This window comes from Sinohyriopsis cumingii, chromosome 6 (genome assembly GCF_028554795.1).
Source record: "Sinohyriopsis cumingii isolate HCF-2022 chromosome 6, ASM2855479v2, whole genome shotgun sequence".
Taxonomy (NCBI): Eukaryota; Metazoa; Mollusca; class Bivalvia; order Unionida; family Unionidae; genus Sinohyriopsis; species Sinohyriopsis cumingii.
In genome coordinates, this window is record NC_142966.1 from 60,718,573 (window position 1) to 60,744,807 (window position 26,235).

Here is a 26,235-nt window from a genome sequence, read left to right on the forward strand (position 1 = left end):
ACATACTCGCTTATAGGTCGAGTTAAACTGCCAGTAACATAGATCTTGTTTGTCATTGCATAATGCGCAGGCAGATCAGCGGTATATGCCCTTTGTTCTACTGAATACTCCTAATAAACTACATAGACCCAGATCTGTTGGCGCATTATGCGACGACAGATCTGGGTCTGTGCAATTCGCAGTTGAACATAAGTTGAACATATAGACAAGTATATACAGTATATCTTCATCCTTTTTGTGCACTCTCTCTCTCTCTCTCTCTCTCTCTCTCTCTCTCTCTCTCTCTCTCTCTCTCTCTTACCTAGGCATCTTTATTTCCCGTCTAAACGTCAGCCCCATTTTTGAAGAAAAATGACAGCTCATTAAATTATGTGTGCGACCTTATATGAAGAAATACTTATTATTTTACTTTAGACCATCTTGTCTTGCGTACATACACATTAATCAAATACTGTAATATACATTAATCAAATACCGTAAGTAATACACATTAATCAAATACTGTAAGTAATGGAAGATGAAGCCACCCCTATAGAAACCATGGTTAAATACATTCAGATTTATAAAAATCAGCTACATTCACAACATACCTCTGCATAACTGGAAGCAAATACCATAAAATGAAGTAAAACACCCACAATTCAGGACAAATATTATTGTTTCCAAAAGTGACAATATGTAGTTGTGATCATTTCAACAATGTAGGTAAATTTAGAGACTACGTCATATAAAGTATGTCAAGAACTGTTTAAGAAATTATTTTTCAATATGAAAACGTTTTAAACATCGCATATAGAAAATACAAGCTACAATAAAATTGATATGGATGTATATTTTGATTTCTGTATTAAGGGTAATGGCCGCACTGTAAAGGGCGAATTTCATTTTATTTGCGTTAGCCCCTCATGGGGTTATTTTTCTGAGAAAGAAATGCCCTAATGATATATACATTATTAAGCCTTCAGTAGAAATTGTTTTCATTTATGAGCATTGAGAATATTACTGTGATAAATAATCGATCATATTATCTACAGACATCATTACGTCTTGGCGAAACTCTTATCTCCGAGTAGGTTTAAAATTAAATTAACTAGGTTAATTAGTAGGTTTACCTTCGATCTGTATATATGCTTGACCTTCCGGACATTTACTATATATAATTATTTTTGATTTACTTGTCTTTCCGTAAATTTAGTTTATATCAGTGGGTCTTTATTACTTGACTTTCGTTACATTTAGTTTATATAAGTGGGTTTTTATTACTTGACTTTTATACATTTGGTTTACATCAGTGGGTCTTTATTACTTGACCTACCGTACATTTGGTTTACATCAGTGCTTTCTAATTACTAACATCACTCAGTATATAAATTTGACATAAAATATGCGACAGGATTATATTCTGATATATATTGTACAATTGTTTTTATTACGAACCAGAATGTATTGTAGGCCTGATTCCTAAATTTCTGACTAAAGATGTTCTTATTCTGAAAAACATACCTACTCAATCTTTTGAGGACGTTCTCGTTATCAAAAGGTAATAAGTCAATAAATTAAAGGTATATTGGCTTCTTCTAAAGTATTTAGACATATATATGGGTTATTTCTTAAGTATTTAGACGTATATGGACTACTTCTAAAGTGTTTATATATATATATATATATATATATATATATATATATATATATATATATATATATATATATATATATATATATATATATATATATATATATATATATATATGAGCTCTTTCTAAAATATATCGTATGCGAAGATCAGATTATTTAAAAAAAAATCCACAAAAAAGTGGACCTCGTTTAATAAAAACGTTAAACAGAGCATATTTTCTTTCTGATAAATGAAATGCTAGTTCGATGTGAAATTCGTATTCGGAGACTCCAAGTCTTGAAAGTGAGATCACGTGTTTCTGACCTAAACAGTAGTAGGGCATGATTTAAATTCAAGACAATATGAAGGATGTACATACAAGGAGCTCGTGTTCAGATATGCATCCAAGATTTCCAACTCTGAATGAAAGAATCCTTCATTCATAATTTATGCGAAGCCATAAAAATGTCATCCCAAACTCTCTGATAAATTGAAGCTTTGGAGGATCTGAAATTATCCACAAGATCCTAAGGAACTCTTCCAGTTTGTTTTATTTGTGTCACGTTTGTTCAGCCCCAGTTTGTAAGTCGTGTATATACTAAGGTATTATTACTTTTTTCTTTTTGGGCACCAGACAGATGCCCCCCCCCCCTTTCCAAAAACAAATATAAAAAGTATTTTATGTTTGTGTGTTTCCCCCTCAGATGTGTTGTATGTTCTATTTAGACAGAATTTTGTATTAAAAATTTAAATTTAAATTTATTTTTCCCTAGTGTTATCTAAAGGGTAGTTCGTCCGAGCCTGGTTATATTCACCTTGCTCGAAGTCCCTTCCCTTGAAAATGTTGTGACCTTTGCTAGAGGTCGCCTGAGTCTCAGTGTTTGCTATGTGTATTAGTGCTGTATTGTGTGTATGCTGTATTTTCTGTATGTCTGAGACAGCAAGTATAAATAAAGTTTTTTCCCAGTTGTCTTATTTCAATTCTTTGGATTTAGAATCCATTTTAATGTATTTTATGTTATTTTCCGTTAATTTATTTTCAATTTAGAATTTTGGCTATCGGAACCGTGCAATATATTAGGTTATGAAAAAAATCTATTGTTTTATTCGAGTGTTAATCTGTGTCGTTCCTCGCAAAAAGTGCTAGAATTAGAAATAGGTTAGCTGTGCTCGATTCAAGATCCACACTTCTTTATTCTCATTGTATTTCTCCTGAATCGAGTTCGGCCTCCTTTTATTATTTTATTAAATTATTTCTTTAACAAAATCCAAAATTGTTTGTATAACTACAGGATTGTAGATTGGTAAACCATACAGTACGGGAGCTGCATGGTTTGAGATAAAGAAGGGGTCAGTGGGGTATTTACTATGTATTATTCTCTGTTTGAATTTGTGTTTCTGTTTTGTCTGTTTATGTTCTATATGGGGTGCTTTTCCAAGACTCTTTCATAGGCCTGTCCACTTCGCGTAGCGCCATGTGACGTAGCCCCATGATGACTTTCCCCATATAGATTCCCTGTGGATTACCTGTAGTTTCGTAATTTTAGATTTAGTAAATTTTCAAATTATGTATATGAGTTTTAGTACAAAACAAAAACAAAAATTTTAAAATTTTTAAGACTTGAAATTTGGTCCTGTTGTTTGGTGTGGCTCATGTCTGGGTCGGGAAATGAGTTGGAGGCTCTGGCCTGCACACTGACAGTATCACACCCCTAATGGGTAGCCAACCAAAGCTCTCCCTCCCATTCCCCTCCCCTTTATGTTATTATTACAGGCCATGTTTAGATGTCTAAATATTGCCGCAGGCTAAATTTAATCTCTTACGCAAGATTACCGTGACCTGTGAAGATCCGGCATCTTGAATCGGCACAGGCGTTAGAAAGCGCGACTTCCTACCTCTGTGTTACAGCTTTGTCCTAAGATCAGAGGAACCCGCGAGGGAACGGGGCTTGTTCTAAATCCGTCTCCACGTGGACAGACAGCGAGAAGGACATTGTCCGCTAAGTTTGATTGGATCATAGCGACCTCCAATCGGAATTGATATAAAGGGTGTGATAACAAGTTTGATCCGAATTATAGCTAGATAGTTTTATACCTCGAACGTTTGGCCAAAACATTATGGAATACTAATCAGCAACTCGTCCGTGCACCGGTACCCGATGTATCCCTCTACTCCATGAAAACACGCATGTATAAAAGTCCGCTGTCGTGACAGACGTTGTAAAGGAGCACAGCATCCGAACGTTGCCAGATCTTCCAAACAGCATTGATTTATAGCAAAATTGATTGACATAAGATGGATGATATTTACGTGTAATACGTATGTGAACAATACTTCTAGACAATAAGTTTTCGTTAGTGGAAGATAAAGGGGGGGGAGGGAGAGAGCGAGAGAGAGAGAGAGAGCGAGAGAGAGAGAGAGAGAGAGAGAGAGAGAGAGAGAGAGAGAGAGAGTCAGATCATATCAATTGATCAGGAATGAAGTGATATTATATATTACAAACACATTATACACTATAATGTACATGTTGCTATTGAATTATAATACATTTTTCTTAGTTACAGACAGAATAATGGATGGATAGAACCCTGATTTAGTAATTAGCGATTTTAGCTGATCCCGTTATCAGTGATTCGGTGAGGGACAGGCGGCCTGAATGCACCCATGCGGCTGTTTGAACGATTTTCCATTGTATGAAGAACATTTTTTAAAAATGTTAATACGAGATGGCATTTACTAACTGGATGATTAGTTGAGAAATTGTAGTCATGCTTAGAGAGTACTCTGAGAGGATGCTCTAATTTAGAGTTCACTAATAAAGAATTTTGTTGTACACTGCGTGTAATGTCATCCTCTTAGTAAGAGGGGTGATTAATTGGATTTGGCTGGCGTTATCTAGAGGACGACCTCCATCGATATTATAGCCCGGTGGGAGTGGAAAATATAGAATTTCAACAGAGAACTGGGCAAGACTATTGGGAAGAAATAATGCAATAAGAGCTCCCTTAGACAACAAAAAAAAAAAAAAAAAAAAAAGAAAAAAAAAAAAAAAAAGAAATTTAATCAAAACAAGTATCTGCAATTCCAATTCAACTTAAGTTATGTCAACATAATTTAATAGCAGTGTCTAATTTGGATTTATTTCATCATAATAACGTGTTGTATTGAGCGCAATATCCACGACGGATTGCATCACCTTCCCCCCTTGACCGTGTATCAAGGTCTTTCAATTTCATCGACCCTTCCAATTCTCTACGCTTCATCTCTTCTTGGACTTCCTAGTCCTTTATTCTGAACTCGTCACTTCTTTTCTTTGGAATTTCGTGTTCGGACTGTCCCGTCTCTCCCAAGAAAGCTGTTCCTTAAAGGACATAATGACCCCTAAATCTCTATACGTATCACTTTCTATACGTACATAAAATTGCCTCACATTATCAGAAGCATAAATAACTATTCGAACACTACATACATTCTGAACTAATCCGACAGAACATCACCCTCGCTTCACAGCGACCGGCCATAAATTAACACGTGAGCGGTATATTCAACATTACCGTATCTCTTTATCTCCGCTACTACATGCTCGATTACTATTGCATAAAATTCACAAAATTATAGTTCACAGCAATCCCTAACTAATTTAAACATTACAAAATCAGATATAAATATGCGATTATCGTTAACTCATGATAAGCAGCATCGTCCTAACAGACAGAGGAAATTATTTCATATAACATTATGAAATCCTACACATATGAAAACATGCATAGCATACAATCGTCAATACTATGAATGAATTAGTAACTGTAAAAGTAAAGAGATAAATAGCATAACAATTCTAGCATCAACGGTATTCTATGAAATTGAATAAACGATACATAATATGGATCCTAGTAATACCAAACACATCTGCATAAAACAAAAAATCAAAAATAGAAAATTACGTGGAAATTAAAATTGCGTGTTTTATTGCTGTTCTCTTTCAGAAATTGTGCGTCCTAGAACTAAACCTTGTATTTTCTTACAAGGAGTGTCCTGGTTCCCTTTTTTTGTTTAACGAGGAAAGCACTATTCGTTTTAGGCTTCCGCGGATCCAAACTACTCTCTCAGGAATTCTAGGACTAGAGAATTTCGACCAAGGTCGTCACTTTAAATTCACATTAATTCTAAAATATACACCTTAATTTAATCTGGTCAATCGTAAGCAGCGGTTCCTAAATTATCTCAAGATAATCATTTCTTTCGTAAGATTTAGACAGTGTAGAATCTCTGAACTACGGTGCATCTCAATTTCCTTTCGAAAATGATAATTTGACATGGGTTCCTATCAAGCGGTTATGGTTGGTAGCGCAGATGTTTTTTCTCAGGACAGCGTTGCAATGCCCTGGTCAAATCTCACTGAGTCATACATACTAGCCTTTCAAGTTTTAACACTGAAATGAGAGGAGAAAAGAAGAAAGGGCGAAGTGACCTTTCGCAAAGACTTTACTGGCTTAAAGATGATAAAATTTTAATGCTTAATGCATTCAACTTTAAGGTTCAAATCTATTCAAAATTCGACACTTTACACCGCCCTATTATTTAGAATTTTGTAAATATCCATCATATGTAAATAGAACTGTAAATCTACCTGGATATAAACCATTAAAACAATATCATCTACGCATGAAAACATAGCAAGTCTTAACATGCTAATTCTTTACACACCTTTATTCATAAACTCCATCACTAAATCATTGTGACAAATAGAGAACAAAACTGAGCAAATAATACTCCTTGTCTCACAACATTATTAGAAAGCAAACAATCTGACAAACTGCAAGTATTTACTATAATTTGGATGACTTGTACATAGATTTTATAATATGTAAAGTGTCATCCATAAATCATATTTGTATCGGCATGTATCATACATTTTATGACGACAAAATCAAAAGCATCGATAATGTCCTTGAAAGAACAATACAGTGTGCAGTACTCTTGCCACTTCTAACACCACACTGGTCGTCAACAGATGTGCCATAAACTCTAGCGCATCAATTAGTAACACCTGAAGAATTAGTAAAAATAATTGAACTCGTGTACTTTAAAGGGTTCTGCAACTGTAGGAATGTACTCCGTGTATATGTTTTTTTTTTAACGTATATTACCCAATATTTTATTGCAGATCAACCTATCGGTAATTATACAAAATTACACGTAATTATACAAAAGTAATCAATGCCAAAATGAAGTAATGTATTGCGACTATATCACTTTTTACCATTTAGTGGGAAAAACCCCATGTCATAAAGTAGGGTCAAAAAGAGTGATTGAGAATGGTAACATTGTCATTTCCATAAATGAAACATTAATTTATGTAACTGGTCAAGGGGTTTCGTTTTCTATGTAACTATTTATACGTAACTGTATGCAACTGTTTTCCATGCAACTGTAACTGTATGTAACTGTTTGTAACTGTATAAAACTGCATGCAACTAAATATAACAGTTTCTAAGTAACTGTAACTGTTTGCATGTAACTGGATGCAACTATTTGTATGTGACTGCAATATTTCTTCGTAAGGTACTTGTTTGTTTAGCTCATCAAAAATTAAATGTAAATAATATTTCAAAATAGTATATACAAAGTCTACAATATCCTCATCAGGGGTAAAAAAAAAAGGGGTGCTTAGGTCTGTTTTGATATGCATAATCAAGCCAATTCATCCGGATTAATCTTTGATTTAGGAGAATTATGCAGTTCTTTCAATAATCTCCAAAACTCCTTAGCGTTGTTAAACCTTCCAGCCTTGCATTAATTACTTGACCAGACTGTTGCTTGTACTATCCACATCCACTTTGCTTCGTGCTTATCTTAAAATCCATTTATGTATTCATTAAAAGAGTGTATTGGGCTGTAACGACTTAAATATTGCAAAATTAGTCCATGCTTCTCGTCGTCACTATATCAGGTCGGTTGGATGACCTTTATTTCTTCGAACACTTCGAACAATGGATATATTACGCAGCACACAATTTTTAAAAATCACTAATATTATCACTTATAAATTTATAATTTATATAACTAACATTTTCTATAATATGTTGTTTAACAGCTTCAGTATTTTTATGTAGCATACTCATCACGTAATTTTGCAAATAATGACTTTATATATGTATCCCTCTCATAATACTTGTCAATATCCGGTTAGTTTATGTCCCAGTAATGTACGGGGTCGTGTTTTTACTTGCTTGAGAAAACTGTAGCGGTCACTGAATGGTCCGAACCATTCCTCGCCGGGTAACGCGGGTTGTTACAGCCTTAAATAACCATGCAAATCAAATATTAAGATATGTCTTCTAGTCCATGTTATATATATATATATATATATATATATATATATATATATATATATATATATATATATATATATATATATATATATATATGTGTGTGTGTGTGTGTGTGTGTGTGTGTGTGTGTGTGTGTAATATCATAAACATGGCATTACATTCTCATTTCATTACTACTTTCGTATTCTACAAGCTGTTATCTATTATCTCCAAACAGAAATAAAACGAGTGGAGTAATAAATATGAATAGTAAATGAAATGCAGAAATTATCTGAATATGCAATAGCCTAATGAATAATAAATTCAATCATCCTCCGAAAGTCGACTGACTAGCCAAACTATAATTAATTACACCACGCCATGGCCATTAACGCACTTAAACTCACCAGTGACCTTGTCTGACCCAAATCTTTCATTTAAGATCCAGACGTTCGTGCTCTGGCGTATTTATATTATGCGACTGCCTTTGGCATCAGACCCCGCTTCGTCTTCAGGAACACGTCAGGGTTCAATATTTACTATAATCATTGAACACGGATTTTATTTTGCAGGTTTCTCGAACCGCCAACAAGTCAAGTACTATTTTTGGGTTGCAGCACTCTATTTGTACAATATAATTATTAAGCCGCTCAAGTATTCCAGCATTATTCAAATTTATGCGAGGAACTATTTGGCAATACATATCAAAGGACAAAAAAAACATTCTCAAAATGGAAAAAAGTCTGTTTTCAGTTTCACCTACATAAAGTAATGTCCACCAGAATCCGTTTGGCGTTTGGATTTTTCTTTGAACGCTGCAAACAAAAATATTCAAAATTATTCACGTCCACGTCAGGGTTTCATAAGAGAATCAGATACTAGCGCAAAAACAATCGAAAATCAGTTGAAATTTTAAAATTATGTTTGGTGGATAAGCCTTGCACATTTAGCACCGCTAAGTATATATTTTCCCTTAATCTCTATTATATTTATCGGACAGCGGCTGACTGTTGTTCTTGAATCGCATGCACTGAAGCTGAATCAAAGGCGTTGTCCATAGGAAAACCAGGTTGTGTCCCTTCGTCATGAGAAAATTGCATCACAAACGTTGTCTTTGTCCGATTGCCGCGAACCGATGGAAATATGCAATGTCGTCAAAATACATACATATTGATTTGAATAAGTTACCTTTGGTTGGTTGTTAGTATTAATAATATGCTGGGACTCATGTTCGTGAGAAATGCTCTTACGTTTCACCGCTTCCAGCACAAATTACTTCTCAAAAAAGTGTTTCTTGTTTCGAAAACCATGCACAACAACTGTGCCATTTTCAATAAATTTGACAGGGTACATCATTTTAGCTGTTTTCTTTCAATGCACCCGATTTCTTTGTACTTTGGCCAGACCCCGTGCTGCGAGTCATTGGGATTATCCCGGCTTAACCCCTTTCCAGAATTATTATCCTTGCAAATAATAGCCTCCAGATCATTCGCGAAAGCAAGCAATTATATGGCCTGTCTTGTTCTGAACTTTAGGCCCAAACGGTGAGCTGTTTGGATAACAAATTCCTGTCATAAGCAATCTCCAAATCTACACGAATGATGTGATGCACATGTTGCCCAACACGAGACGCAGACTCGGTATGCTCCTCAGAGACTCATCATAGCAAGACATTATTAGTTCAGGATCAGGCCCTTCTAACTTCAACAGAGTTCATTCTCGGGTTAAAATATTTCATGACAGCCTTACACTGAGCTACGTAAAGAACATTTTCACCTAAGGTCATTAGGTTTCATAAGTTTAAGCTTGATGTGTGCGTGTGTGTGTGTGTGTGTGTGTGTGTGTGTGTGTGATTTGAATTTTTAACGTAGCTGTAACAACTTTTCAGTCATATCGCTACGATGTGTGCAGTTAGGCAGTTTATAGTGACGTCCAGCACTGGGGCATCATGCCGAAGACATTTAGAATCATGTCCCACCCAGTCACATTAATGCTGAGGGTCAAGAGAGGCAGCTGCCAGTAATATTGTTATAAGTCTTTGTTATATCTCGATCGAGGTTCGAATCTGCGACATTCTGTAACCGAGGCGGACATTCTAACCACTCAGGTCACCTGAGCGGTAGTTTAAGCTTGATGACATTTTTGGTAGTGGGTAAATATTCGCAGAGTGGTTTCAAGAGGTGGAATCAGTGATAGAAATTGATGAAATAGTTCATCTTTGCACCTAAACAATTTATCTCCACTACTGATGCATGCTAACCCATGACCGTGAGTTAAATGATTGGCTGTTACAGCAGAAAGAGAGACAGACAATCATACGGACGAAGAACAGCAGCAGTCAGTAAGTATACGTTCTTTCTTTAAATATATTTCTTTCGATGAAAAAATGAAACCTGTTATTGGACCATCTACTCGTATTTGACATGACTGGACAAATTTACAAACTCACGAGAAGTGAAATTCAAAACAACAATGTTTTAAAATATGAAACGGTCGCAATAACACGTCTAGCACGGATCAAGTCTCGTTCTCATATGCATGCCAGATTTCCCTTAAATGGGCCTTGCTATTTGGGAGTTAATTCGTGTTCATTTGGAAAATTACAGTTCTATAAAGAAGATGCTATAAGCTGTCAAATAACAGCATTCAAAAGAATGATAATATCGCCATTTAGAGTAGATGTACAAAGAAGATACAAATTCTGCCTAGTATGATACAGAGAAACGATAAAATTATAATACTATTCCAAATAGGTTTTTCCTTTGAAAGATGACAGGGCACCACACTATTTAACCCATGCTTATAGTTGTTATCTCCTGTAGTCTGGAATAACCTTTAACACCAATACACATTGCTTTTACATCGTAATCACCTGCTCGTCACGGATTTCAAACGTGTTCTTGTCATTTATTATGTTTACGACTGACACCTTTGTTTTCGACTTGCATGATGTTCTCTCGGAACGCCCTGAAGTGTTTCGAATTTTGAATACTAATCAGCCACTGTTTCCTTGCAAATGCTAGTAACTTCTGATACGGTAGCCCTGGGCACAGTAAATCATTTAGTGCTATTATGTTAAAATTCACTTCAGCTGAGATGATAAGTGTCTTAAAGTTTCTAGTGCGTACAAACAGTATTTGTACCAAGTATCTTTGAATGTTTTCTCTAGGTACGTCTTACAGATATCAGATTCTGCATAATCCATTGTATTCGTGCATACCTACACGTACGAAATGCGCGCTCGCGCGTGCGTGTGTGTGTGTTTGTATGAAATAGAGATATGAGTTAAAATGGTGACGAGAACATGTATTGGACTTTTAATGCCATATGTACTTCAACTTCATTATAATTGCAATATCAGTAAGCAACCTATGTACTTAAAATAAAAATGTACTTTGATGTTTGCACCTTTCTGCCACTTATCTGGTATCAGATAGCAACTGTTTCGCATGACCCACCTGCTTGCGATATTACGTTAAAATATAGATTCAGTCCACAGTAGATAACCGTATTATTCATGTTGTTCTCGTGCAAGTCTAAGATTGAAGCCATGGCTAAAACAGCAGAATCAATGGTGACGTAAAGTCCGTTTTTTATTTACTAGATTTACTGTTCCATTTCAGCGTGGTTTAATAAATGCATTTAAAGAAATTATTCGTATTATGTCAGACAAAAATGCCCAGAATTTCGCCACTGGTACTATTTATTTTCGTTATACTGTTACGTATATAAATATTTTGCATAGTTCCTTTTAGTTTTCTGTGCTGATGATTCGCATGCATTGAAAATGGAAAGAATAAGCATACACGATCATGGGAGGGGAGTGGAGGGGAGGGGAGTGGATGGAAATGACAGAGGGACATTTTCATTAGAAGGTTTCTGAAACCAAATACATTTAAAATTTTTCAGTGTAAACAGCCGAGGAAGGTAGTAAGTGCAACTTGGAGAGAAACTCGCGATTTTAGGGAGTAGCATCTGGTGCATCATTAATCAACGATACATCAGCTAAGTTTTAGTAGGTGCGTAGTACCTGAATTTAGTGAATTTTTGTAAGACAAATAATAACACCTGGTTATCTGCTTACATTCATTTTTGTGCACTTACAAATTGCCAATGAAATGGTCTATTGTCGACTTAAAACTATCTGGCGTAACTTGATTTTATTGTAAATCCAACAGTCGAGAGAGGTAGTTTGCCGAGAGCAATGCATGCAAATTTTGTTTCACACATAGAAGAGCTTGCCAACTAAGATATGTAAACAGTGGCTTCTGCAGCCTAGATATGCGGTTTAATTACTTGAATGTCTTAAGCCTGATATTGAGTTCGACCTATTCACTTGATGATATGGATTAAATATGTATTTTCTTAGGGCAGGTAATGTTTATTGAAGAGCACAGTTTAAAAAAAAAACGAACAAAAATCAACGCTGTCCCAAACGATGCGAGCATTTGCCTACCATCAAGAAGTTTGCCCTAAGAGAAAAGGCCCTCCGTTAGAGGAAAATTGCCTTACACGCTAACAATGCAGTTTGCTGTCTTTAATGAAGACAGCCTGGTAAGGTCCCTGTTTGGTTTGCCTTACACGCTAACAATGCAGTATGCTGTCCTTAATGAAGAGAGCCTGGTAAGTCCATGTTTGGTATTGCAAGTCTTAAAATGTACTACTAACTCACCGAGTACATGAAAGGAACTCGCAAAAGAAACACACTTCTCCACAAATGAAGATTAGACAACAAAAGTGCTTCAGTGACCGTGGGCAATTTTATGTTTTGCAAAAATATTTGTTTAACACATTTAAGAATGTTTTACTTAGTTCAAATTATAATCAACACATATAATCTACTGACTTTAGCAAGTCATCACAACAAAATACGTAGTGAGCCATTTCTTTGGAACTATTTTCATTGTCCTCTGTCATACGCAATAAGCTTTGCTTCATTCGATATGGTACCCAAGGGCTAGAGCTCGAAAAATCAAGAAACAATACGAAGTTTGGTGTTTTATGGCACAACAAAAGTATATTATTAATGCCCAGGCAATCAGAATCAAGTGTCTTGCCCAAAGATATACTACTGTGGTCTACCGGGCTGATTCGATGGTAGGATTCGAGATCGTACTCTTGCAATCGTGGCATGCTAACCACTGCTACACCGCAGCTCCTGTCTCCATTAGTCAACGTTTACGATATACCGTAGTATGCATAAAACCGTTTCTAGTTCCCCGAACCTGCCGGAGAATCCAAAGGGTGCTGAAAGCATTATCAGGAAAGGGTATATATTTCATTTCAGCCATAGAAACATAAGGTTGCGCAATATTGCATGCAAACGGTACAGGACTGAGTAAATGGTTTATTAAACAATACAACGACAAAGAAAAATAGAAAATGAATTATATTCTGGCCCGGAATTCGGATTTTGCTACATTTTGCGGCCAAACATTGAATCACTTCAGGATTGTCTTTTTTCGTTGTTTCATGCTTTAAAAGACTGTGGCGACAGTACGTTTTGTCATAAAAGTGTACCCCACATTTCGAAATTAGCTTTTTATGCCTTTAAAGAGTTGAACAACAGCAAAAGGTTTATATGTTTGAACAGGATAATGAACATGTTATCTTACAGTTGAATCAGAAATAGAAATAAAGTTTGAAAAACACATATCTGAGAAATCCTTTTGATGCATTTCCTACTGGCTAGACATGAGCGACCCGTCCATATAGGCGTACTAGGCGGCTGCTTAGGGCGGCAATTTAAAATGGGGGAAAGTCAAATGTGCGGAGAAATTATCGTCCGGGAGCGGGGGCGCGTGATTAGCCTGGTGTGCCAGTTACTGACATCTATTCTAGGGCCGACCATGTGTCTATGTGGTCCGAATTTTTTTTATATCGATGTTGTCCGCCTTTGATGACGACCATAGTAATACCAAATATACTGAAAATAATCTAGCTGTATGTGTCGATATTTCTAGCTCCGAAGGAACATGTGAAAATGAGAGAAAAGTAACGGTTTCACCCGTTTCTTTTGACAGTCATACAATAGTGGTTCTTCGCTAACGTATTATCTTATTCGATGCAAAATATTTGGGTATCATCGGCTTGCATATTGTGAAAAGTCCACTGAAAACACCCCTTCAAAACGTAGATACTGATCTTTCAGTACAAGAGCGGTGCCAACAAATAAAGGTAGGATGAAACCATATGTAAAACTTGTCCAAGATTGATAGTTCATGAGCACCTATACTACCGTATACCAAATGCTTCGTAACTGGAAATTGTTGTGAAATTATATGGAAAATCAAGAAATTTACAGTTTATTTTGAAATATAGGATACTTAGACAACAAAATGTCAACAGATTCATATTTCATAAAAACACGATTTGTGACAAATATGAGCATTCTGCTTTTCAACTGTATTCCTTTTGTATTCATTACTGTATGAGAAATTTTAAACTTTTTCGCACAGTAAATGGCATGCCATCAGTTTGTTCCCTCTTTAAATGTTCCGTACAGCTACAGGGCAAAATACACTCATATCATGGAGCATAATTGGAATTTAGGAAGTTCATCAATAGGGACAGTTTATAACTGTTTTTTGGAACCATGTGTGAGGCACCATGATCAACTAAATAACGGAAGGAAACCGCCCTCTTCTCTTGATATATGCTAAGGTAAACCCTGATAACGTTGACAAAGACAGTCAAAACGAGTATGCCTACTCACCAAAAGTAGTTACTCACATGTCAGTCTATTTTCTAATGGAATCAAATTCAACATTAATTCTCCCCAGCCCCCAACAAAAACATGTATTTAATAAAATCGAGAAATATTGAGTCGATAATTCAGCTGTAATTTAGTTTCTGAAAAGAAAAAGAAACACGAGAAGAATGCTAGTGATGATGAAGACGGTATGACGGCACAAAGATAATCAGTGGCAGATCCATGTTGGGGTGGGGTGAGTGGCGGAGACAGCAAGTTTACCAACTGATCAGGACATAATATTTATTAGCAAAGTGTATAAGTGCCTGAGCTAATTCGTTCACGTCTATTAAAAAATAATACCGTTTTCTGCATGAGTAATTCGAAATAAACGAAGAACTTATAAATGTTGTTAATAATTAAATTTTATCTGCAAAATTAGATTCAAATTAATTGACTCATCGAATAAAACGAACACGAACCACCTGTGACGTTTGCTAGAGCAAGTTTTGTTACAGCCAGATGGTTGAAATGTATGCACTGAAAACGCTTCCAATGTAGGAGCTTCCATTATCTTCGCTCATTGGGCCCTCAACATGGTTTCCATCCCACATACCCTACTTATTTATTATATTATTTCATGCACTTTAATACCGGAAATCTTTGATTAAGTAAAATTTATTTTTATAACAAACAACAATTTTAGTTATGATAATAAAATACACTTTTATGGTACGCTGTGTACAATATGATACTTAATTACATTTTTGCTATTTTTTTTATTTGTGTGGTATTTACAAATACGGAGGATTTCTCATACACTTTTTATTTTTGAAAATGAAGTGTAAATTAGTAGACCCTTTTCCAAATATTTAATAAATTTACAGGATTTAAACTTTACGGTTGGCCAAAGGTTAACAAAAAAAAAAGGAAATTGTCAACAGATTATTTGTTTCACATAATCTGGCGACCGAAAAAAAATTCACTAAAATGGAAGCATCTCAGTTTTAAATAAGGCGTTTTTATTGTTCTTAGTAAGGTATTAACGTTGTAATAAGGTATTAACAACATAGTAGCACAATGCTGTACTTAATATAACGCCACCAATATTAATATATTTTTCATTTTCATATGTTTCCAATACATCTTGGATTATATACACGTTTCTGTTGTAAATTTAAACTGATTAACGTTTTAGAATAGCAAAAATTACATGAGGTCAGCTTCCTGTGGATCGACAGGTCAAGCCATGTCCATAGGTTAAGTGAAAGAAAGGTTTTACACTGTGCCGGTCATGATTATGTTGAATGCGGTCAATATGTCTTCGAAATGACCTTAAGACCCTAGCACACACCAGGTCAGTATTTGAATGATATGATAGCGTGACCGTGAGCATGGTGACTGAGTGACCAAACTTATAAACCAATGAAGACAATAGCTGGTAGGCTTTAAGTGTATATTTTCCTGCATTGTATTTTGCTTCCAGTTTTTCAGACAAAACAAACGAACATAAGGGAAAAAACACAGAACCTCCCCTGTATTTTATGATGCATTGCAGACCAGTTTTAAAACACAATAACTTTCATTAAAAGAGATATTCACAGTCATAAAGGGAATATATCTATCTGGTTAGACTTTAAACTTAAGGTCTCGAGCAATACTGTTTGCACAAGTAGAGTTAAATAGAAACCCGAGTTGTTTGAAAGAATGTCGCTAATCTAAGTTTAAAGATGCAACTCACACGTATCACACTCACCTGTAATTTATTTAATTACTTTCTATGGTGTTAGTTTACCAATTGCTCAAGAAATTTAATGAGCTAATTTGTTCACATCTATTAATGAAACAGTACCATTTTCTGGATGGACTAATTTGAAATGAACAAATAATACACAAATGTTGCTAATATTAAAAAATTTATGTACATTATTCGAATTTATATTAATTGATTCTTAAACTAAATGATGCAAAGACAATGCGTGCCCGTGCATTAGGTTACAATTCAGTGTCGTACAATCTATTTTTTAGTTCCGCTCAGGTCACCTTCTAACAGATCAAGAATTCAAAATGCTGGTGGCTTCCCGTGGGTTGGTCTTCCCCGGGTTCTTCCTTCATCAGCTATAATGGTCGCCATGTATAGCCTATCACGCGCTGAAAAACGGCGTCAAACCCTCAAACAACAAGAACAAAAGAATATAGAATTTTATAAATGACCATTTGTGTAACAACACAAATGAATCATTGTCGTCTATTACATCGAATACGCCAATAACCACCTGTTAAAACAAGTGCTCTGTACATGAAGGAAGTGTATATAATAGCATTAAGTAGGACATATCATTCATATATTGGTTATATACATATTTATGTCTGATAAATGTGGATTTGGCACCAAAACATGTAAATCATGTTAGAATAATAAATTTGCATAAGCAGTGCTAATAACTGTGTTTTGTGTCAAAATCTGATAATACTGTATGCGACCAGTGAATTAAAAGGTGAAGACCTGATGCAGAATTGAGTTTCACCATAGCAACTCCAATACATTTATATAGATAAATGCGTTCATTTTCTGGGAAGTAAACAAAGAACTGAAATTTATAATATGTCGCCTACTTTAATATTCTTTGTTATTGCATGCAATTTTATTTTTACAGACACACGTAGTTCTCTTTGCTCCTCGAAGTACACGCAGTACAATATGTAATTAAACTCATCACCCAGAATATTTGGATTGCAAAGAGTAGACAATCATTTATCTGTCGGGTTGTTGATCCATCTTCCTATTTATCATAATAAATGGTGAGTTGAAGTTCTAAATTTAAAGCAAATGACCTAGAAATTCTTAGATAAAGTAGATAAAGCTAAAACTTAACATTGCTTAGGAAGTCGATACTATCATTGTTAAAAGAGATCTTATCACGACTCCAGGTTTAAAGACACGTAACATAGAGCCATTTTTCGATTTAATTTAATATTTGCTTTTTGACAGAGCATGCGTACATGTGCTGAACAACCATGACCAAGTCCACCATTCTAATATTGTTATTGACAGTACTAATCTTAGGGTTGTGTGAAGACAAAATATTAAGACTGGGATACAGAAGTCCATGCGAGGCAGAATTAATTTTAGCAGTGTCCATTAGGAAAATACTTTTGTAAAGGACTCAATTAATACATTCTTGAATCGAATGCCTTGGGTAAAGTTTACAATCTACTGTTTTAGCAGAGGCGATATTGTAGTTCGGTAATTGGGTGTTATATCACAATAATCTGGGTGACATAGCCTTTTATGAGGATGTAACTAGGGTGTCATATCATAATTATATATGCGTCCATATTTTTAAAATTGGGGGTTGGGGGTTAAATGGTAACATTCTTCGAAGTTGCTAATCTCAGTTAGTTAGCACGTATCGATCTCATTAAAATCAGGTCTCCACTGTCCTACTTGAAGATCTGACAGCAACCATTTTAGGGATCATGTTCTGGTAACCTTTGAATTAGTCTATGGAAATGCAGTTTTCAGAAATGTAAAAGTTAATCAAATCGTTCAGCACAAAGCGACGCTCTTCAGCCATACTGCTCAGTTTTCCAAACACGAAGGAATATGACTTATCTGATTGGGTGATAAAATTAGCGATTCCGGTAACGACATAGGTTACAAAAATATGACCACTAAACGGTCGCTGTCAGATTTTCACGTAGGATTGTGGAGATCTGATTTTAATCAGATTGAGGTACGTACGGGAAATCCTATGTTAAAGTGGTCCACAGACTTACATGGACTTGACGCTTGGTCAAAAGTTTGTCTTTTAGTTTAAAGCCATTTCTCAGCGCAAGATACACGGTGGCCACAATATGTGGCGAAATGGCGGCCAGAATAACTTGTGAAGAAGAATCCAGAAAAATCCCGGTAAGAATTCCCGACCAACGGGAAGCTAACAGCAGCTTTCTCACATACCCAAGTCCAAGATTCGAACCCATTCGGACAGAGATGAGACGCCGAGATGGCAGTCTTCGGTAAAGGCGGGTACGTTAGACCACACGGCCATCATGGGCCCATGGGTCAAAAGACTTAAACGGAGTGATTAAGACCCTCTACACTTACTAGCAAACAAAATGGGGAGGAGTGCTTTAACACAGTATACTTAAATATACGCAACCTATCACATAAGAATGGTAGGATGTATACGAAGGGGATGAAGTATATGCTAACAGAATTATGCACAAGCAAGGGTGGATGGCAAATCTGGCGAACGCACTGCTCTATATGGAAAAAAGTACTGATTTGAAAACATCTTTTTGATTCGATACGCTGACGTGAAGGAAAACAAATCGATAGAGAGTAATATTAAACAGCATGTCCATGCTTTTTTTTATCCAGTCAAAATACAAGACAACACCATTTAATTTTTCAATGTGTAATATTAACCAGAATTTTATCTAACACAAATACAAATAATTTTTAAACATGAACGTATCTAAAAGTTTGACAATGTTGTTGTTGTTGTTTTGGGTTTAAGCCATTTCTAAGCTCCATATATCATATACATTTGTGAAACTAATCTTATGGGGCAGCTGAAGGACATTCTTTGATGGATCTGGACGCTATTGGTCTTTAAGCAGATGTTGATGATTTTAGTTCAGACTCACTCATGTTATCTTCAAAATCACTGTCATGTACTTGGACGAAGACTTCAGCTAGCATATGAGGCGATACGCCAAGTCGTCGTCGTCGTCGTCGTGGCTTTTATTCTGGATTCTTCTTAACAAAGTGTGATCGTTTCGCGTATATACTTCATTTAGCTTTCAGATTGTGAAGAAGATGAAAGTTACAAAACAGATCATCCTTCTAGCCAAAGATTTACAGAGAGTCATTCGAAAGTAAACTTCAGATAAGACTACTGACTGAGTGTTCTTATCGAGTTAACAATCAAGATATTTGCTTTATCTGTCAAGAGATAGGATATTTGACTCGTGATTATCCTCGAAGTCAAAGAAAAAATAAATGCATGAGAAAATAGAGACAAAGGTAAAAATACATGCTATCATCGTCAGGATAAAATACATTGGTCTTCAGAGTGTCATAAGAGAAAGAGAGCACGCAGGAGAAGAGAGCACGCAGGAGAAGTGAGAGAAGGATTTTTTTTCAGAAACAAAAGAACGTATATCCGTAAAGAAATCAAAGAAGACAATACAACCAGAAATCAGTAAAGAGGAAGACACTGAAAAAACATACAGTAAAAGAAAGAAAAAAAATGGACAATTCTGATGTGTTATGAAACGTTTATTGTGATTTGAATGAGATTATACCAAAGAAAACGTGAATGTCTCTTTGTCTTGATTTGTTTTATTGAAGCAACATGGTATGAACAGACCGTTTCATTTTTCCTCTATGGAATTTTGTCATATTTTCGACAAGTTCGAGAGCCGAATGGTAGGAATGTTCGCCCCATTTGTCATACACCCTTGATAATGTGTGCATATTTCATCCCTTTCTCTCAGATAGTATCACTGTTATATAATAGTAGCTTTGTGTGTATATTAAGTATAAAGCGTGTTTTCTCTACAGCGGAATATGGATTACACTCACTATTGGATAATCTTAGTTCAATTAGGTCATAGATATATAACTTTCAAGAGGTTTGATTGCATATCCATTTAGCTACACAAACAAACCCAAAGTCATCCTGGAATGTCTCTTTTATCTTACCATAGTTTGTTTACAAAACTTCAAAAAGTATCAACCATCACGCATGTCGTCCAGTACTGCTTGATACATATAAGCGTGCAGTTTGGATAATGTTTGTGAAATCTAGTTGGAGTAAGATGTTGCTCATTTTCTTAGATTTGTACCTTTCATCCCTGAATATACAATTCATCAAAACATACCAACATCCGTATTAAGTTTGCGAGGTTGATTGTATAATTGGAATATGTTTTTAATTTTATAGCTAGTTAACTAGCTGGATTACCCTTCCACTAAACCCCGAAAATACAAATTTAGACTTTCCCAATATAGACTACGGTTTAAGACAGAAAGTCTGAATTTCAATAAGATTAATTCTGAGCTGATATTTCAACAACGAGGCGTATCTTGCCTAATTTAATACGATCTCTAGAGATCCTAATTAACGCAAACGCTGGATAATTAGTAACATCTCTACCAATCTCTCGGTATCTGTTAGATGTACAATCGTTTTCACACCTGATAATACTTAAAATTAAATCTGACCTTATGATTTCTCTTTGTCGGAAAAGGCATACCTTGAAACCAATATAAAAATATAGTGTTTAATTTTCTCTCGATATGAACCTCAAGTAAACATTTACCTGAGTTATGGCTGTGATCGGTGTCATAATGTCTGTGTTAGTAGGTAGGGAGGTCACCCTTTCAGGTTGGGGGGGGGGGAAGAGTTGGAAATGCGTTGCAAAAGAAGAAAGTGCATTGCTGTATAAAATTAGACTGCCAGATGAAATACTGTGTCATGAGTGTCTGTGATGACTAATTCGTCGGTTATGTAACTAGAGTTCACAAATGGGAATGAAGTCGAGAGATGTGTCCTGTTATTTTTTAGGCATTGATAAAAGCAGTCATTCACCTTGATGAATGCAAAACACTGTATGTTCAGTTTTAATTCAATGGCTTTTTATTATAAGCATGTACATGCTCATAAAGTACATATAGTAAATGTCAAGGCCGGAGTAAGGGTTTGATGGGGGCCAGGGCACTTAATGTAGGGGGCCCTTATCGATTTACACATACACCATAGAATCAGTCCTTAAACTGTCTTTTATGTGTATAATTATTATAGCTATATTAGCCGACATATTAGACCCTTTAGACTTGCGTATGATTTATTTAAACACGTGTAATTTTATCCACGGCAACCAGAGTCCATAATGAGTGGGGGCCGGTGCGAGTGTTCTCTGTGCCCCCTCCCCGCTTCATCCGGCACTGGTACATACATACATACATACATACATACATGCATACGGTATTGATTACCCTCAGTGACCGACTCGCATTCCCTACAGACTGTAAACATGTACTGAACTTTGATGATTGGTTTTTATTTTTTCTTAGCTTAGTACACTTTACTAGGTTTGTGCTGATTTCGTTTTTTGCAGCACAGCAGCACAAGTAGGTTATTTAGTGCCAAGGCATTTGAAGTAGATTTTTTTGGGTCCAAGTACATGTCACGGTAGGCAACCAACTGTGATCCTATGATAGGATTCTAATTCACACCCTTTCGATCGCGAGGCCGTGCCGGCCCTAGAGACTGTAAATATGTACAGTGCCGGTAACCACTGAGCCACCGCTTCTCCTTTAGGTCGAACACAAAATTCTGAACGTGATCAATGGGAAAGACAGCAGTGTTCCACATTAAGGTTTGATGTGGTTTGTATTGTTTAACAACATTTTTATTTAGCACATGATAGGCTCTACGTGGTGTACATGGTGGAGGAAGAGCCCCACGGGAAGCTAGTGACAAGCTTTATCAAGTACCCATGCTAGTCGAGGCGAGAGTCAAACTCACTCAGACTGAGAGGTGATGTGTGAGTGATCTGTCAAGGCGAGCACCCTACACCAGCCGGCCCCTCCCCTCCCCCTCCCCCTTTTTTATAGCTTTGCCAACCCTCAAAGTAATTATGTTTAGGCTGTTCAAAATGCATATGCCACCTGCAGATATATGCATATGACGTTAGATATGTACAAGACAGTGGCCTAAAAATGTCGGAGAGAAGGAGAGCGATTCTGTTGCTGAGCAATGAGTGTACTGTAAAACCGTGCGCGAGAGTACTCTTTGGCTGATTACAAGGCTGGTATGGGTATAGTTAAAGGATATAGTTCTATGTCTTTGTCATACCATAAAATGTTGAGGCGGCTTCATCGTTCTGAAGATGGTTTTGAGTCAGCTGAGGATGATCCACAAAACAACAAACAACTGCATTTAATCAAGGAAAACTAACCCATAACTCATCCGTCGATCAAAGGTGGCATCTGTCAATCAACTATTGCGTAAAAGATTCCAACAGACTGCTAACCGATTAAATAGTTGCGCAATCGGGTGGTATGACAGAAAGCATGTCCAACTGGGTGAGGCAAGTAAAAATAATTTACTATAAAATTTGCAAAAATTAAAGTCTTTACAATTTTGACATTTTCCCTCCAATTGTCATGAAATTTGCCTAATAAAAACTGATTAATCATGTGTTAATATCTGCACAATATATGTAAACCAAAAAAGAATGCTGTTTTTGAAAGAAACATATCCACAGATTAGAATACGGAGCAAGAGTGCTCATGCATTTTTGTGTAATATATTTCAATAACTTGTGTATATTATACTCATAAAAATGCATTTTGGCTTATCCAGTTCACTTCGTGCAAACACGTTTATACCTGTATAGATAATTTCCTCATTGGTTTCCAAGGTGTCAGAACAGTAGTTATATCTGTATTAGTGAAACAACCGCTATCAATTTGCCTTGTAGTTAAAGTTAATAAAAACCAGCTTCGGTCCTTATGTGCGGAATGAACGGCGCAAATGAAATATTATAGGGATAATCAAACTCACTCCTTTGGTGAAATATATCTCTATTAAAGACAAATGTTCAATAAATGTTATCTTTATAAATCTTTATAAGCATTGCTTAAAACTTGAATGAACCTTAACGTCACCTCCATGTTATCTTGCTTAGCGGTACTATGTGGCTTATTTCGTTGACCTACAAAACTATTAGGTGAAATTAAACTTACTTGAAGCCTGTGAACACTTGAATCCTGTGTAATATGCAGACATGAAGCTTGTAAACACTTGAATTATGTGTATTGTGCAGGCTTGAAGCCTGTGAAAACTTGAATCCAGTGTAATGTGCATGCTTGAAGCCTGTGAAAACTTGAAGCAAGTGAGAATACTTGAAGCCTGTGAAAACTAACACTGGGAAGAATTGTAATGGATAAACAATTTAATGAACAGAGGAAACAATGAAGTCCGTGTATATGAAGTCCTACTTAAAAACCACATACCTATTGAAAGGTTGCAAAACGGGACAACCTGTACAGGTGCAGCTGAGGGTGTATCATTTCCCGGCAATAATGTAATTTAAGGAAGCTTCATAACGTCTGAGATATAGGAGTAAATGGTACTGCTACGATTCATGTGGCATAATTTCACGAGGCGTATATAGCACCGTGGCATTAAATACATGACCATACATATTTCTGACAGTTCTACATTATTATGCATAGTGACTATAATATATGGAATAATCTTGAGCAAAGACTCCGTCTCAAACCATGATAATATCTGCAGGAGCATGGAAAATGTTGACTGATTGTGCTCGAATATTTCGAATATTCGAATCAATAGTTTCTTTTTATGACGGATTCTTTCGTTGTATTTTCTCAATTTATCCTTTCATTTGGAGAAATTTAGCTAGCTGTTATTGTCCATCGTTTAAAGGCATGCTCCCGGTATATGTACGAAGGGCTGTTTTCCATGACGTCCGTGCTTTGAAAAACATAACAATTGGTTAAAGAAAAGTATTGCATACATCATCTTTGTTGTACTCTGAAACTGAACTTGTGTGAACACAAGTCTAGTATCACACGTATGCTGTGTATAGCTAATGGAAGAGGACAACTCAGCCCAAAGATGAACCGGCCCAAGCTAAGCCGGTTCAGGTTTAGGACAACGCGAACCCAATAGCTATTCAACTCTGTTCCATGAACCGAAAATTAGCGAGCCAACTCGGTCCCGGTTTTGGTATTCATCTACACCAGGGTGCACAGCATACGACAAGCATGCGTCCTGCCAACACAGTTCGTTACGCATGTGTACTTAGGTTTTCATTTGCGAGTCTGGCACACAAACCGCCTTGTCACTGCAGCACCACCAAGCCAAGCGATAACAAAGCCTAGAAAAAGACCTTTTTGATTCGGAAACAACAAAGCAATTAAAAGAAAGACTGTATATTATTCGGGCTTCGGGGCTGATTGGTATTATTATTATTATTATTATCATCCTCATCCTCATCCTCATCATCATCATCATCATCACATGCGGATGACGAAGTAGTCTGATTCCAATTCAGCCCAACGCTTATTATACCGCTGAGACCATATAACAGATGTTTCCCCATACAGCTATTGCTCGCTAATGGACCGTAAACTCACTTTAAAGAGGTGACAACCTATACAAATATAATCAGCAATTCTTGATTTTCCACTGAATTATTACAGCCTAACCTTCTAACGTTTTACGCAAGCGCAAGGTGGCGGAAAATTTAATGAACACTCCCGCAGTGATATCGTTGCCATAACGATTGCACAAATCATATGCTTTGATCACCTAAACTGATAAATGAAATTACCACTGATCAATCAAGTGAATGGAATGTTGGTAGATAAAAGAAGAATGATACCATTGCCAGAGGACATAATTGATTACAAAGTGTCCAACAGTAGAACTAAAAGGTGTATCACTTTCCAGAGAATCTGCTTACCAAAATACCTACGGGCGGTAAGGTGTTTGGGACGTAAATGCAAATCAGACTGTATAAACATTTGACTCAACTCGAAAGCAACAACAAAAAGTTCATACCTTGATACGAGTAATCATCTCTCACCATAACGTTTGTAGTGCACAAAAATCATAACCAACTATGAAATGGCACACACTCCACCACCTTCGTCAATACAGACCCATCCCTTTCATTTGGAAGCCCTTGCAAATGTGGTAAAAGTAACCGTCTGTACTCGCTTATAAGACGAGACCAACTGCAAAATGCACAGATCCAGATCTGCCGTAGCATAATGTGCCGGCAGATCTGAGTCTGTGCAGTTTGTTAGGAGTTAACAGTAGAACAAACAACACAGACCCAGATCTGCAGGCACATCTGGCTCTTTGTTATTTGCAGTTTGACTGAACTTATAAGAGAGTAAAGACGGTAGTATACCTTCCAAATACACTTATTTGTTGTAATTTACTGAATTATACTACCAATTTCATTTTCATAAAGTGTAATTTGGATATTGTGGCATATGATGGACGCCTAAAGAATCTTAAAATTGTATCTTGTATTTCAAACATATGTTTAATACATGTACTAATTTAGCATACTAATGAAAATGCTTTTAATTATTCCCTGGCTATGTAGTATGAATTACAATTTACATGCTAATGAAAATGCAATTAGGAATTATCTGGCTATGTAATATTAATTACGAGTCAGTCTCATCAGATTCAATACTGCATGCAGCAAGATATCAAATTAATATACCATCTGTACTCACTTATAAGACGAATCAGACTCCAAACAACAAATATTATGATCTGTCGTAGTATTATGCGCCTGCAGATCAGGGTCTATGTAGTTTGTTCGACTGATTATTTCTAACGAACTGCACAGACCCAGGTCTGCCGGCGTATTAAGCAACAGCAGATTTGGGCCTGTACAATTTGCAGTTATGCTTGTCCTATAAGCGAGTGTAAATTATTTGTGCCGCTTAGGTTTCTAGATCTGATCAGATCAGTTTACCCTATGTCATCGTCGCAAGCCATTGACGAAAATCCGTTACGCTGTCACTTTTCTCCATTCGCTGCTT

General features: G+C 36.2%; 2 long non-coding RNA genes across 3 annotated transcripts in view; one reads left to right on the forward strand and one right to left on the reverse strand.

The window, feature by feature from the left end:
• Positions 1–4,662: 4,662 nt before the first annotated feature.
• LOC149797051 (uncharacterized) lies at positions 4,663–25,349 on the reverse strand. Of its 2 annotated transcripts, none has more exons than XR_016421768.1 (2): positions 25,232–25,349; positions 4,663–4,977 (listed from the first exon to the last, which is right to left on the reverse strand). It is a non-coding gene; the product is annotated as an uncharacterized LOC149797051 (long non-coding RNA). The 2 variants fall into 2 exon arrangements; XR_016421767.1 differs by lacking the exon at positions 25,232–25,349 and adding an exon at positions 23,386–23,556.
• LOC149797052 (uncharacterized) overlaps positions 9,789–26,235 on the forward strand; it is a 59,360-nt gene continuing 42,913 nt past the window's right edge. Inside the window, exon 1 of the long non-coding RNA XR_016421766.1 lies at positions 9,789–10,271. This is a non-coding gene — a long non-coding RNA (uncharacterized LOC149797052). The remainder of the gene's footprint in view (positions 10,272–26,235) is intronic.